We start from the raw sequence: 10,719 nt of genomic DNA, 5'->3' as shown, positions 1-10,719 counted from the left end.
ACACAGAACTTCTCGTTAAAAATGTTTTTATTCTCTGGGGATTTCATATATTTATCCAATGAAATATGACCATATACATTCCCATTTCTACCCCCAGTATCCCACATAACTTTCTCCTTACTTTGTTTTTTTTTAAATCATATATAAATCAAGAAGTCCCATCTGTGCTACACACATTTGCATGAATGTGGAGTTATCCACTAGAACATGGAAAACTACCAGCAGGGGAATCCTCTAAGAAGAATGAGTCTCCAACCCCAGCTGCTGCCAACACTACCAGTAGCTCCTCAGTAAGGGGTGGGACCTGGAAATCATCTCTCCCATCTAGGCTGGAATTTTGATCAGCTTGACCTTGCTGAGCCCTTATGAAGCTAACCAGAGATGGTGTGACTTCATGAATCTAATACTCAGGTTCACCCTTGAAACCGTAAAAACCACACAGACCACAGTGTACTCTGCACCATACCTAAGCATCCCAAAGAAACTCCATGCATTTATGTCAGATCCAAACTCTACATCACAGCCCTGTTGGCCTTTCCTAATCTCTATCTCAGACCGAATACCCTCATAAGGCTCTTCATAGCTCTCTCTCCCCTCCCTCCTTCTCCTTTGGCCTGTTTCCCTCTCTTATCATCTCGTCCTCGACCTTTCTGTTGTCTCCCTTCTTTCTCTCGTCCTTCTTCCCGCACTAATATCTAACCAAGAATTGTCCTATTTATCCTGTGACCTGTCTCTCAGATATACCATGTATCCCCATCTCTGCTGGTGACACCCCACTCTACTTTCCACTGTCTCTAATGTAGACAATGGCATCAGTTCAAACCAGGCCCACACCAGTGTAGGGAATGCAAGTTCCTCTTTACCCCACTTTCTGCTTCATTCTTAGTAATCTTCCTAAAACACAGACTTAAATAATGATTTTTTTCCTTAGAGCAGTCCAAATCCACTCACCTAACTATAAAGTCCTTTATAACCTTCACCTCTCTTAGCTCTTCACCCTCAACCCTGACTCCTCCCAGGATAATGTCTACACTGGCCCCAAATAAAGCATCAGTTCCCAGACAGGCCAGGTTGTCTTCCCAGATGCTGTGCACAGTGTGCCCTCTTCTAGAAATGTTCACCTTGCCCTCTGACCCAGCTAACCTCTGTATGACTCTGGAGTCCCAGGTGACTTTCAGGGCCTCTGACTACTGAACCCTAAGTCCAGCTCAGATCCTCTCCTCTCTGCCCTTCTCTCTGCCCTCATAGTTCTGTGCTGCTCCTTCTCTGCATTTTCTCCGCTGATTCCAGACAGCACCCTTCCTCTATTTCCTTCCTCTAGGTCCCCAAACTGTACCCTTCCATCATTTCCTCTGTCACCAGACTGCACCCTTCCTATACCCTTGTCTCTGTCCCCCAAACCCCACCCTCTGAAGACAAGCTCAGCCCCTCCCTTCTTCATCACTACCCTGGGAGATAAAACACTGTCTTACAATGGGGAAGACTGGCAGTAAAATTTGCTGAATATGCAAATTAAATGTAAACAGATACATAATAAATTACTTGGAAGAAATGCTGCCTGTCATATTTTTAAGTCTGCTTCAATCAAAGAAAATCTGTACAAAAAAAATTTACAAAGACATTAGAAGGCATTAGATTATAGTCTTGTTTCTCTTTTTCAACATGTGTGTCTGGCTTTTCAAACTGTGTCTCTAATTATGTAATGGATCCTGCTTCAACCTGGCAGATACCACCCCTGCCTAGAGTTATGCAGCTGAAATGCAGGGATGTGGGTCCATTGGTCCCCTGTGTATCTGTATCTGTCAGGGTTTGTGGAATAGATGCTTACAGACTAAATTTCCTTCCAAGCCAATGGAGTCTTCCACCTGGCATTTTATTGGTCTGATCATCTGCTGTTTTGAAATTGGGTACAGCCAAGAAGCTAGATCCAATGTCTAATATCCTTGGCAGAGAAAATGTTTCTCTAATTCTGTCCAAATTAATCCTCACAGACCAATAAATCAATACACAGAAAGAATGTGTGATGATTTGGACCATCTGGAGATTTTCTGAAGCCTCGGTGGCCATAAAGGGAGAGTTAAGACACCTAGCGCCACAATCCTCAGACACAGCTCAGATACCAGTTCAAGGTAAAGGGGGCATGTCCATATTACTACCACCAAACTCTGGCCTGAGTGTTCTGCAATGCTCATGGTCCTGGCTTGCAGAAAGCCATCTTGAGCCATCCTTATACCCAAGCTTCAGAAATCACAGGCTGAAACCAGGTTCTGTTTTCACATCTGGGCAGCCAAGTTGTTGAGGGAAAAGAAAGAAAAGGGGCTGAGAGACAACTCAATCAGGATACCTGTGGGGAAAAGGCACACAGCATGAGAACCACAGAAAGCTAGGCACATTAGCACACGCTTGTAATCCCAGTGCAATAGAAGTGGAGATGACAGAGATCTCAGATTCACTGCCTACACAATCCAGCCTAATAGGAGGACCCCATGTCCAGTGACAGACCTGTCCCACAAAATGATAATTCCGAGGCTGACCTCTCACCTTCATGTATATATTCACACGTGATCACACACAGAAAACGGTAACAAGGAAGAGAGGTTTTCATGATAACAGTGTACACAACCAACCACATAACCAGTATAGTTGTGTGTGTGGGGGTGGTGGTGGTTTTGGACTTTTCCTGACAAAATGACAGAGCCAGGTTTTTGTGTGTGGGGAGCATGGGGAATACAATTTAATTTTAATTTTGGTTTCTTTTTATTTCTTTTTCAAATGATAATTTTTTTTACTCTTTGAAAGTTTCATACATGTATACAATGTAAAGTGGTCATCTCTGTATACCACTAATGCTTCCCTCCAACTTCCCCTAGTACACACCGCATCTCTATCCTAATTCCATGTATTTTTTATCATCAGTAACCCAGTCTTATTGTTGCTGCCCATGAATACATGGTACATAGTCATCCACTGCAGCACACAGCCAGAGGAAAATGACTGTCCTTCAGCAGCCACCAACTGCAAGTAGCTCCCCCATGTGGTGGGGCCTTAGAGACTGTCTCAATCTTGTAAAGTTCTTGTGCAGGTCACCACACCCCCTATGAGTTGCTGAGTGCAACAGCCATCCCATGTCCAGAAGTTGTCATTCCATAGTCTCCTCCCTGTTCAGTGGTTCTTAAGTCATTTTTTTTCCAATGTTCCCAGAGGCTTGGATAGTGGAGGTTGATATAGATGACCCCTTCCCAGCTGAGCCCTCAACTTTGATGAGTTATGAGTCTCTGTATTGACTGCCTCCCACTACAAAAGGAAGCTTCACCAATCAAAGTTAAGGGTAGCAGAAATCTGTTGTATTGTAACATGCATGGCCCAGCACTGGGTAAGACCCCTGATGTCTTTTCCCCTCCATCAGCCTGAATAGCACCTTCTGGTTGCATGTCAGCAAGCCAGCAGGGAGAGAGTTCCCTGCTTGGTTCAACATTGATTTATATCTTTCCTGACTCCAAGTGGTATCTTCACCCATGGAGTTCTACCACCTAGTTATGATGCAGAGCCAAGAGCAATACTCTGTATCTTGTTGGATGCTTCTGGGACCTCCTTGACCAGTAACTCATAGGAAGGTATTTTGTGCCTAGCACTGTGATATATAATATATCATATAATCATATAATCATGTAATAGTCCATGTCTTCTGGGAACTTCATTGTCTACCTACACAGGGTACTTGTGTTCAAACTCCATCTGTAGATATATAGATATGTTCACAAACGAGGATTTCCATAAGGCTTCTTCATGTATCCTTAACTTTGGCTAAGTTACTCCCTGGCTTTTCCACTTCCCAAACCCCCCATCCCCACTGAAACTGTTAACTCAAGTAAAGCCCCATCTCCTCTCATATCACTGTGCTCTCCTGTCCCCTCTAGTTGAATGTGTTCTTGAGTTGGAAGATCATAGATTGCCATGCAGTGTTTTCATTTACCTGTATCTTGCTATCCTCTGTCCCTCAGTGGCTTGTTCCCGACTTCCACATGTGCTCCAGTTAAAGAGTACAAAGCAGAAGAGTTAAAACTAGGATCCATATATGAGAAAGAACGTAGAATATTTTTATTTTTCTTTCTGAATCTCTGATGACCTCTGTCAGTATAATTTTTCCATTTGCCTGCAAATTCAAGTATGTAATTTTTCTTTACAGCCCAGCAATATTCCATTAAGTGTATACACCGCACTTTCCCTATTCATTCATAACTGACAGCCATCCTGGTTGATTCCATTTCGTAGCTACTGTAAACTGAGCTGCAATGAACACGAATGTGCAAGTGTCTCAGGATGTAAAGTCTGTCTAGTCTATGCCCAGGATTAATGCAATTCGGTCACACACTAGTTCTGGTCTTACATTTTTAAGAACTTTCCCCAAAATTGATTTCTTTATAGATGTATTGATTTCTACCCCCACTAACAATGAAGAAGGATTTATCTTCCTCCACAGGCTCGCTAACATCTGTTATAGGATCTCTTGATGACATCCATTCTGACTGCAGTGAGATGGGATGTCTAAATGATTTTAATGGTGTTTCCCTGATAGTTAAGAATGTTGATCGGTTTCTAAACCATCTCCAGACCGTTTGCCTCTCTTCTTTCAAGAATTTTAATTGAGTTGTTTGTCTTCTTTATGTTTATTTTTCAAAGTTTCTTGCATATTCTAAACACAAATCCCTGTCTCATAGTAAGGATTCTCTCCCCTTCTGTGGATTGCCTCTTCACCCAGTTGACAAGTTTCCTTTGCTGTACAGAAGTTTTTAAGTTCACAAGATCCCATATTGTCAGCTGTTGGTCTGACTTCCTGCACCATGGGAGTCCTGCTGGAGCCATGGCTCAGCAATTAAGAACTCTGACTGCACTTGCAGAAGACCCACGTTCTGGTCAACGACATGATGACTCACCATTTATTACTGCAAATTCAGGGAGCTGATGCCCTCTTCTGGCTTCTGTGGGTACTTCACACACATAGTGCACTGATATACATGCAGGCAAAACACCAAACACATTTTTAAAAATCTTTTTTAAAGAGCATATAAGTTGAGCCACATTCCCTACCTTATTGTCTGTCAGCTTCAGGTCTTATGTTGAGTTCCCTGAGTCATTTGGAGTTCACTTTGTTCAAGGAGAGAGATAAGATTAAGCTTCATTTTAGCATGTAAAAATCTGGGTTTCACAGCACCATTCATTGATAATGTTGTATTTTCTTCAATGTATTTTTTTGTAGCTATAGTTACATAGACATAGCTGAGCCTTCTATTTCACCAACCTATGAGTTTGTTTTTAGGTCAGTGTCACGCAGTTTTTAATACTATGACTTGGTTAAGTTCTTAAAAATTCGAAAAGGATAGGGGGAAATATTCTACATTATTATCCCATCTAAATTAGTATTAAATATAGAAAGTCTGTGTTCTTTATGATCCTTCTAACCAAGTGGTCCTTTTGGTGGCTCATTCTCTCATGAAAAGAACAGGAATAAGGAGAAGCTGGCTTCTCCCTGGACCCTGACAGGTAGCTGTACTCTGAGCTTCCTCTGAGCACAGCTTTATGTACCAGTCCAAGATTATCATTTTACTTGCTGCTCAGCCTACAAAATCCTTCTCAGTGAATATTTCTCCCACAGAATGCCCTGGGGACACAGAGAGAGTCATTTCCTTATTCATGGTCACACTACTCATTCTGAAGGTCACACCTAGAGTTCTAGCCTGCTCTAACTTCAGAGCTGCCCCCCCCCCAGCCCCTGTTCCTAAATAAAGCAATATCTCTATGCTATTAGCTTTTCAGACCCTGACCAGCCACAGAAGTTACCATTTATCCACTACCAGAATAGTTCCTTTATCATAGCTCTTCTCCTGGTAAAGTTATTTTAAATGGTATATTAAAAACAACAATAAATTTAAAAAAAAAAAACCCTGTGGGGGAAGAAAGGCCAGAAGCTGCTGAGAAATGCCAGTACACTAAATAGTAACTTTTTCATGTTCTTTGTCCATTCTGCATACATAATTATATATATTTGCAAAGGCTATTTTGAATAACGGGTTGCTATTGAAAAGCTAAGCACTATCAAATGATTTGTCTTCTCAAAAGTAGGCAAGATATATTTTCATTTCCACCTCCACATTCTGGGTCTCAATTGATGCAATTTTTAAGCTGAATTCCAAAAACTGTGAACACACACACATACTTGCCACATATATGGATACATACAGATAAGCATGAGCACACATATGTTCATATACAGGTACACACATATTCATATACATATAGTGCATACATATATGCACAGCACATATCTCAAGCCATCAGCATAGAATGTCTAAGCAGAAAGAATTCAGAGGTATAGAATTGATCCAGAGCCTAGATAAATGACTCAGTCAGTAACTTGCCTGTCAGTCAAGCAGGAGAATCTGAGAGGTCCTCAGAACAATGGGAACCTGGGTACCACAACACACGCCTGTGATCCTAGTGCCAGGGAGTCAGGGGTGTGGGATCCTTGGGGCTCTCTGGCCAGCCAGCCTAGCTGAGCAAGTAAGAAACACTATCCTCCAAAATAAGGCTGACAGCAACTGAGGAAGGAAGACAATGGACATTAATCAGCCTCTGAGCACACGTATACCATACATACATACATACAGACAGACAGACAGACAGACAGACAGATAGATAGATAGATAGATAGATAGATAGATTACATATATATAGATAAACACAGTCTACAGCATACATATGTATACATAACACGCACCATACATATGTATATACAATACAGTCTACAGCATACATATGTATGCACAACAAGCGCACACATATATGTATATACAACACATAACAACATATAGATGTATACACAACACACATACACCATACTTATGTATACAAACACACATACACCATACATATGTATACACAAGCCTTGCACACGTGTACCACATCAAGGGGGGGCGGGAAATTGACACACTCTGAAGTCATTGAAGACACTGGAATAGAATTGAAACAATTAAGCTTTCTTTTTAAAAAAAAAATACCACCAAAATAAAATGCTTGCTAACAATTTAAAAAAAGGGGGGGGGATATTCTGAAAAGTACAAGAAAAGACTATGGAGCAAATTTCTCCCAATCGCATCCCTTTAAAGCGTTGCTGCTGGCACACTCATCGGCAGCCATGTTCCCTACAGCCTGTTTGCCCAGCACCAGGGAACGTTACACAACATCCAGAGTTTATAATGCTATTCATAAACATGGCTTTAATTGCTACTTAACAGCCCGCTCAAGAGGCTCTGCTGTAATTTTCTTAACCTTGTTCTTAGTTCTTGAATAATTAGGTGGAACACAGAGATTTAAATGGAAAGAAGAGAAGTGTCTAAAAGAGAAATAGGTATTTACAGGAAATTAAGTCAGCACACCACCTATAACAGAGAGAATGGAATTCTGGGGTCATAAAAAATATCTCATTGCACTCTCTGTTATCCTCAATGATATAAAAATACAACAAAGACTTTTATTATAATGTTTACATTATTTTGAGAATTTTATACGTACATAAAATGTATTTGGATACTATTAGCCTTCCTTCCTCTCTATAACCCATCAGTCTTTTCCAACTCTGGGAGCTCTCTTTCTTTTTAAATAGCCCACTGCTTCTAGTTCATGCTGTTCATATACTGATAAGTACAGGGTCATCCCCTGGAACATGGTCTGCCTACTAGGTACCATACCCCTAATGAATACTAACTCTTGAACCCCCAGCAGCCGTCAGCTCTTCACAGCTCCTCCATTAGGAGCTGAGGCTGGTGAGCCTCTGCTTCCTTCATGCTGGAGTGCTGGACAGCTTGATCTTATGCAGTCAATCAGAGTTGCCATGGGTTTGTAGATTCAGTGCCTCCATCATGTCCAAAAGATAGTGTTTCACTCCAGTCCTCTCCAACTTCTGTCTCTTACAGTCTTTTCACCCCCTCCTCCTATATAATCCCTGAGCCTTGGGGGTGGGCCTGTAACATAGAACTCCCATCTGTGGCTGACATCCACAAACATCCACTCAAATCATTGACATCATTCTCATTTTCTCATCAGAACAATTCACCCAAATTTCTATTGTATCTTCATTTCAAGAATAAAGAAAACAATACCCAGAGAGGACTTGCAGACAGTCATACATGGAGTAAAGAGTTGACCCCATGTCTGTCAGAAAGAACCTGTTTTCCTAATCACTATATTGTATATCCCAGGTTGGCTTTGAATATATTCTGTAGATATGATTAGAAGGCTGTCATTAAAATGGAAACAAATCCTAAAAAAATACTCACTTCTAGTGGGTCTTAACAGCTTTTCAATTGTTATGACAAGACACCATGATCAAGACAGCTTATAGAATTGTTTATTTGGAGGCTTATAGCTTCAAAGGGTTAGATTCTATGACCATCACAGAAGGGAACATGGTGTTAGGCAGGCAGGCATGGCGCCACAGCAGTAGCTGAGAGCTTACATATCTATCCACAAGCAAGAGGCAAAGAGAGCTAACTGGGAATGAGATGGGCTTTTTGAAACCTCAAAGCCCATCCCCCTAGTGACACACCTCCTCCAACAAGACCATACCTCCTAATGGTTTCACCAACTGGAAACCATTAATAGGAGCCAGTGGGAGCCATTCTTCAAACCACTACCTGGTATAAGCAGATGCATTTGTTATATATCTATTCTGAAAAATGGTCTACTAAGAGCAGAGAACAGCTAAGGAAATTAACAGTAAATAAAATCCCTTGGTCATGTCTAAAATGTTTAAAATTCAAATACATTGGAGGTTTTTCTCAACTTCATTAAAAATGGGGCAGGGAGCTGCGTTAATTGCAGCTATGGCAGTGAAGTCCGGGTTCTAAGACTGAGTGGAAATTGATGACGCTAAAAGTATTCTGTAATTAAATGAAAACTGTGCTCTGCAGCTTAATTAGTCTGCTGTGACTTAGTTTAAGTGGAAACAGTAAATCTTGCTGAATCTCATTAAGTGGGAGCCAGCAGCCCCATCTCACCTGAAGCTCTGTTTCCTAGGGAGGTAGGATTTACACATGTACTCCTCTAGAGTGGAATATGGGAAAGGTGCCTCAACTGTACACCCTATGGAAGCCCTCTATCTTCCATTCAGGTTAGAGAGGGCTTCAAGTCCCAAGGACTCTCGAGAGGGTAAGTGGTTGACTTTCTAGGGATGTGAAGACACTAACCTCTCAAACGGCTGGATGATGGGAATCAGATCAGCACTGCAAGGTTCCCTGGTGGGCTCTTCTTTTCCACAGACTGATGGAACCTGCGTCTTTGAGATGTTTCCTCCATACTTGTCAGTATTTGATCATGATCAGGCTTAACGGGGCTTAAAAGAGGGAAAGAAATTTATTTAGGGGTTTTGTTGTTTCATGTTACTAATTAGTTGCAAAAGAAAAACCATACTCATCACAGAAAATTCAGGAAATACAAAGTTTGAAACAAGAACCCCTCCCTCCTTCAGCCTCTCCATCCCTTGTTAATATTCCAGTGTGCTGCCTCATGTTTCCCAGGGCTGCTGCTGTTTGAGATTCTCCTGTTTGCACATCTTGGTGTCTACTAGGAAGATACCTTATAAAGAAATTTTTCCTTTCATCCCCAACCTTAGCTTGTACATTGTTCCCTTTGCTTACATCTCAGACATTACCAGTCTACCTGCTGCTATCATGAGGGAAGGCCTCTCAAGGCAGAACCCATTTCTGTCATAGGAATGACTGGTCCAGAACTGACAGGACACAAAGACCTCCTGCTTATTCAATAACTTGGAGTACATCATACTGGGTGACTCTTATTCCTTAAATGCTTGGGTTCAAGATAAATATGTTGTGATGATCATTTAGGCAACTTTGGAGAAGAACTCTCAGGTCAGGTTGGTACTGCCCTGGCAGGCCAGCAGGATGGAAAGGAGGTTGCCCTTAACCAGGGCAACTTCAGCAAGTCACCAGACTTAAGGTTCTAAAGCTGTTTGAGAAAACCATACTCATCACAGACAATTCTCAGCTCTAGACTGAGGTGCCCAAGGAATTCCTCCAACTGCTTCTTATGGTTTAAAGAAAACAAGATGCCTTCCAAGCATCTGGAAAGTGACACAGATGGTCACAGCTTTGGGCAGCTAACACAGTGCTAGGGAATATTAACCTTCCTGCTGTTATCAGCCATGGGGCCCTAGGTGATCCCTAAAAGTTCAGCATCATCCTGTTTCCCTGCCAGTGAGAATCAGGGCTCTAACCACTGTGGCCCACTTCCTTTATTCATGATTCTGAGGTGAAATAGGTAGGCCAGGAACTTATCAGAAGGTGTGCACCAACATTCTTCAAGCCAGAACCCACAAGCCTCCATCTTTCTCTACCCCTGAGAAGTACCACTCTCGCTTTCATGGCTCCTGGATCCTTTGAGAGACTCATTTCTTTCTACTTGCTCTGGATAACTGAAGTATTCTCTTCAGGCTTAGTAACACTGAAGCCAACCAGGGGGGCAGCTCATACCGACAGTTCTATCTGAGTTGAGGAGCCCACACTGCCCCTCATGAAGTAAGAGGGTGAATGCCCTGGCTTTCCTGATAGGGCATGAATAAGAAAGTTAAAGGGAAAACAATACTTACTGGCATACAGAACCTTTCTACAGAAACGACAAAGATGCATAGGCAAATGTGAGATTCTC

The 10,719-nt window shown here is 41.9% G+C and overlaps 1 protein-coding gene across 26 annotated transcripts in view; it reads left to right on the top strand.

Moving 5' to 3' along the window:
* Pex5l (peroxisomal biogenesis factor 5-like) overlaps positions 1-10,719 on the top strand; it is a 195,377-nt gene that overhangs the window by 172,612 nt on the left and 12,046 nt on the right. Inside the window, exon 2 of one of the 26 annotated variants that reach the window (XM_030252741.1) lies at positions 1,992-2,129. The exons of the other annotated variants lie outside the window; for them this stretch is intronic. The gene's annotated coding sequence lies outside the window, so the exon portion shown is untranslated. The remainder of the gene's footprint in view (positions 1-1,991; positions 2,130-10,719) is intronic. 26 annotated transcript variants of the gene reach the window in all.

This window comes from Mus musculus, chromosome 3 (genome assembly GCF_000001635.26).
Source record: "Mus musculus strain C57BL/6J chromosome 3, GRCm38.p6 C57BL/6J".
Lineage (NCBI taxonomy): Eukaryota > Metazoa > Chordata > Mammalia > Rodentia > Muridae > Mus > Mus musculus.
This window is presented reverse-complemented; position numbering and strand designations above follow the sequence as displayed.